This window comes from Octopus bimaculoides, chromosome 21 (assembly GCF_001194135.2).
Source record: "Octopus bimaculoides isolate UCB-OBI-ISO-001 chromosome 21, ASM119413v2, whole genome shotgun sequence".
In the NCBI taxonomy this organism is placed as follows: Eukaryota; Metazoa; Mollusca; class Cephalopoda; order Octopoda; family Octopodidae; genus Octopus; species Octopus bimaculoides.
Window position 1 is genome coordinate 3856095 of NC_069001.1, and position 6138 is coordinate 3862232.

At 37.4% G+C, this 6138-nt stretch overlaps 1 protein-coding gene across 9 annotated transcripts in view; it reads right to left on the bottom strand.

The window, feature by feature from the left end:
• Positions 1-6138, bottom strand: part of LOC106882890 (G protein-activated inward rectifier potassium channel 3) — a 218464-nt gene that overhangs the window by 30346 nt on the left and 181980 nt on the right. The gene's annotated exons all lie outside the window — the stretch shown is intronic.

The window sequence follows — 6138 nt, forward strand, 5'->3', positions numbered from 1 at the left end:
TATATACATATATATATATACATATACACGCACTGATCAGTTAATTTATTCAAGTGTTGAACTGTATTTACACAAGATAAAAGTTTGAAATGAGAAATTGGACTTTGATTTGACAACAGCACACACAAATTTTTTAACCTGTATTCAAAAGAAGAAATCTTTAACAAGGCAGCCCCTTACTAAAATAATGCCTTGAAAAGTGAGTGGATTCAAAAATAAGATCAGGTATATATCTCCATACCTGACCTCACTCAAGCTTTTCTATCTATCTATCTATTTAATCTCATCATCATCATCATCATTTTAACGTCTACTTTCTCAGCTTGCATGGGTTGGATGGAGTGTAGTGAGGAAGATTTTCCACAGGTTTTGGTTGGCCTGGGGCTATCAGAGAAGACATTTGCTCAAGGTTCCATGCAGTGGGACTGAACTTGGAACCAAGTAATTGCAAAGCAAACTTTTTACTACACAGCTAAGCGTTAGCATGAAGAGTACAGTGTCTCAATAGTATGAGACATTATACTTTCCAGCACCCACAGTGTGTGTGTGTGTGTGTGTGTGTGTGTGTGTGTGTGTGTGTGTGTGTGTGTGTGTGTGTGTGTGTGTGTGTGTGTGTATTAAGTGTCATTTACACTTTACTACTTACTAAATGTTAAGCCCAACAGCTTATAAAATTTGATCAACAAACACTTCCCTACTAGCCAGCAATATAAGAAACTTCAATAGAAATAACCTTAAGGTAAACTTTAGGTTCATCACTAACATGAATGATATTACATTCCATAAACCTATCATAGCTGCTATGGCTAAGTGATTACATAAAAGCACCAAGTTTGTGTGATAGTTCTTTATGTTCTGTGACTTAGTAATTCAACAAACAGATAAATAAAATAATTACCAAATTGGATTTAATTTGATAAATTAAAATGCCTTAAAGGTGGTACACCAGCATGGGCACAGGTCATTGACTGAAGCTAGTAAATGGATAAGATATACCGCATATGTGTGTATATATACATGCATACTTCATCTAAGTGTGTGTGTGTGTGTGTGTGTGTGTGTGTGTGTGTAAATATAAATATATATAAATACACACACATTTAGATGCAGTCAGGTTGGTGTGAATATCTACTGGTGTTTGTACAGTCACAGTTGAGTGATTTTTATTACGTAAATTGGTTGGTTGATGGAAGGTTCTTGAGAATAGAAGTAAATTTTCATGAAATAAAATGCATACATGAGGGGGAAGGGGGCAGAGGTAGATGGAGGGAAATAAGGAAGAGAAGCGGGGAGAGGAAAATCAGGAAGAAAAGGTTCAGAAAGAAGCGAATGTCATAGTAGTTTGACAACTATGTCTATAGGTACCGACGACAACCACAAAAATAACAAACTGTTGTGAATAACTAAACGTAGGGTATGGGTGAGGTAGGGCAGGGAGGTGAGAAGGAGAGGGAGAGAAGTTAAGAGGATGAGAGAGATAAACTAAGAGGAGAGGCATGAATGGAAGAGGGGGAGAGAGAGAAAAGGAAGTGAGAATGATCGGGGAAGGGGGATAGTAGAGATAAAGAGAGATGAAATAGATGAAGTACTGCGTGCGGCAGTGAGAAAAATAGAGATAGATAGGGAGAAAGAGACAGAGATAGGAAGAGAGAAATGAAATAGGGACATGTGTGTGTGGATGAGTATGTGTGGAGGGGAGATAGAAAAAGAAGCAGAAGGAAAAATAACTGATATCCACCAATACCCATCAGGATATCCAATTGTGGATATATCTACCTTTCACTTCATCATGAAAGTTTTTTTTTTTTTTTTTAAATATTCTTCCATTGAGATTTGAGACTTACACTGAAAACTGAGTTTTCTATGAAAATTACAATGGAGATGAACAAACTGACCCCCAGTATTTATTTATTTATTTATTTTTTAAAACCTGGTACTTATTTTGTTGGTCTCTTTTGCCAAACCACTGAGTTGTGAGGATATAAACATACCAACACTAGTTTTCAAGCAGTGGTGGAGGACAAACACACACATACACAGGCATACACACATGCATGCACATATACATAGATGTGTGTGTGTGTGTGTGTATAGTAAATCCCAAAAAAGAACAAACACAAGAAGAAAAACCCAACGATGCAAGGACATGGTAGATGTAAAGTATTAGTAGACACTCAGGGAAGGAAGGAAAGATGGTTTAATGTTTTGAGCAAAGCTCTTCTTCACACACACACACGCAATGAGCTTCTTTCAGGTTCAACCTCCCAAATCCATTTGCATAGTTTTGGTTAATCCAAGGCTATATTAGAAGACACTTGCCCACAGTGGAACTGAACCCAAAGCCATGTGGTTTAGAAGCCAACTTCTTACCACACAGACACATCTGTGACTACATTTTTTAAGATTTCATTATGAAATCTTATGATTAATTTTCTCCAATTAGAGAAAAATAAAAGTTTAATTTCATCTTGGAAACCTTGCATGTACACATTATTTTTTTTCTATGTGCACTAGTTGTGAAACATATGCACACACACACACAATGCACACAGCTAAGACGGAACATTGAGAGATTCTGTCGCTGTTCAATGCAAAACCTGAAATTCTTCCAGAATTTGAAAGATTATATGAAAGGGTTTCACCAGTTGTAGGTTTTCTACCCAGAGCTTAAGAGTGGATACTGGAAAGTTCCTGGCTTTAAGGATATTGCAAAAGGTCTGGTTGGAGGCCCAACCTTCCAAGTTCTTTTACAGGGTTTAGAAAAACTGAAGGGCTGCTGCAAATAAGTGTGTGAATCTGAGAGAAAAATATCATCATCATCATCATCGTTTAGCATCTACCTTCCATGCTAGTCTGGGTGTTGAATAAAATCATAATTAACTGATCCTCCTGTATTTTCTTTTATTCAAAACCAGGAACTTTTCAGCACCCCCTCATAGGGGAACTGAAGCCTCTTAAATTAAGGGCATACCTGTAGGAAATTAAAAATTCCAGACATAAAAGCTAATGATACAATATAACATCTTTCCTATCTTCCTTCTTTGAGTGCTCAACTTCTGAGAAAGTCATAGGGAGTGCCATTATAATATTCAGGGCGAGTTCAGCCTTTTAAACCTGGTGCAGTCCATCCTTCTCCAGGTTTGACTACTGCTGATATTTTTTGAAAAGAAAAAGCACCATCTTAATCTCCCATTTTTCAGCCCCATCCCAATTATTCCCACCCACACTGGTATGATATAGATTACATAAAGTGGAGGCACGTGGTGTAGTGGTTAGGGGGTGTTACACTCGTGATTGTAAGACTGGTTTCGGTTCCTGGAATAGGTGATGCATTGTGTTTCTGAACAAAATAAAAAAAAACTCTTCCTTTCATGTTGCTTCAGCCCATTCACCTGATAAAAATTAATAACCCTTCGACAAGAAGGAATATATATATAACAGAGAAACCAAGAGACAAGCCTTATGCTCCTTATGGAATAATATGAAGTAACCATGTATATCTCCACTACAGCAGCAATGCTGTTCTGCACTCTTCTTTCATACATTAACCCATCATTACTTAGCATAAAGCTGCCTCCCTCCTTTTTATAGTCCCACTTAGTTGAAGGGGATTTTAATCTTGCAAACTACAAGGTGACCTCACTAGTGCTTGTGCCACAAGAAGAAAAAGAAGAAAAAAAGCACCCTGTATACTCTGTAAAGTGGTTGGTATTAGGAAGTGCGTCCACCCATAGAAACCATGCCAAAGCAGACACTGGGGTATGAGACAGCCATTTGACCAAGCTGGATCTTGTCAGGCTGTTTAAATCATATCAGTACGAAAGACAGATGTTAAAAGAAGATGATGATGATGATGGTGTAGACTGAAACCAATGTCATCAATATGGTGATATTACTATTGAAGAGGACAAACCTGACAATATTCTTTATCTTTTCTTTTACTTGTTTGAGTCATCGGAATCTGGCCATGCTAGAGCACCACTCTGAAGGGCTTTAGCAAACAAATCAACCCCTAGTATTTATTTTTAAGTTTGGTACTTATTCTTATCAGTCTCTTTTGATGAACTGCTAGGTTATGAAGATGCAAACAAGCCAACATCAGTTGTCAAGTAAGTAGTAGCAGACAAACACAAACACACACAGGATGGGCTTCCACACAGTTTCCATCAACCAAATTAATTCAAAAGGCTTTGGTTGGCCTGGGGATATAGTAGCCGATACTAACCCAAGGTGCCGCACAGTGGGACTAAACCTGAAAGCATATAGTTGCTAACCACTGAGACCAGGGTTACCAAAGTGGGCGGTGGAAAGTTCCAAGGGGGTGCTGAAGAAAAGTGGGGCAATAATGAGGTAGTGATTCATGTAAAAACAACAAAATAAGGGTTCATTAGGTTAAGCTTTGTGAAATACAGTTGCTTTGAATTTACTTCAGAAAGAGGTCTATGTTTGTGATGGTTAGTTGGGGTGGGGGCACTAGGAACGTGGCCTAGGGGGTCAAGGAAGCAGCAACTCCAAAAGGTTTGGGAATCACTGACCTAGACAGTATCATGTACTTTAAAAGTTGTATTTACATTGCAGCAAAAAATCAATCAGAAGGAGCGAGATTAATTCATTAAAGGTTACCAAGATCAACAGCTGTAATGAGTACAAAACTAATTAATCAGATTGTGATTCATTGAAAGGATATGGCTTTATGAAAGAACAACAGATGTTGTGGGATAGGGAGATAGTAATGTAAGGGTTTATTCACTTGACTGGTTTTCCATGGAAAATTCAATTGGTCAAGCTGGCTAAGAGTAATTGGATTAATCTGATTGATTGAGGTGAGTTATAGATTAAGTACATCTACAGCAGATGACATTTGAGTTCATGGATGGATGGATGGATGGAGACACAGACAGGCAAACTGACCGACAGACATCTACAGATAAAATGATAGGCAGACAGATAGACATATCTAAGTATGAGATGTTACATAACATCACCACCACTGTCATCATCACCAATATCGCTTGGTTACCATCACCACTGTTGTCACCACCACCACCACCCTTTACACTGCCACAATCACCACCACCACCGCCATTCTGCGAAAAAATAAAATCATACATCTGTTTCACCATGAAATTGGTGAAAGATTTATTTCCTCTCATGTTACAGGCACACACACACACACACACACACACATACTTCATGCGCGATACACACAAGCACAGGAATGCACATAGACTCATTATATATAGATGCATGTTATGCACACATGCACATACAAACACAGATAAATTATTTCAACTCACATGCTCAACATAATAGACACACACACACACACACACACACACACACACACATAAATGCACACCAGCTCAACAAACACGCACAAGCACACACTGATGTGCTTTAACTGACTCATGTCTGGTTTACGCAAGCATGGGAAAATAGATGGTAAAACCATGTTGATATATATATACACACACATACACACAAGTATGTATGTATGTGTGCATGTGTGCGTGTGTGTGTGTGTGTATCATCATCGTTTAACGTCCATCTTCCATGCTGGCATGGGTGGAACGGTTTGACAGGTACTGACCAGGCAGAAGCCTGCACCCGACTTCTGAGACTGTTTTGGCATGGTTTTTCGGTTCATTATAATTACTGCCTCATTATGTACGTTTGTTTGCACAATATGCATTAAAGCATCAACCTGTCACCGAAACTTTGAAACGGTTGTAAAGATTTATATTCCTCTTGTGAAATGAATTACTGCCATCCATAATTGTCCGTATATTGTTTTTTTTTACATACACATCTATCTATATCTCTTACTAGATGTACATACATGCCTATCTTTATACCACATAGATGCATGTATATGTAGAGTGTGGGCATATATATATATATATATATATATATATATACACTTTTATTTGTTTCAGTCATTTGACTGCAGCCATGCTGGAGCATCATATATATATATATATATATATATTTACATACATACATGTTTATATATATGTGTGTACATAAATACATGTTTACATATATATATATATATATATATACATACATACATGTTTATATATATGTGTGTACATAAATACATGTTTACATATATATATATATATATATATATATATA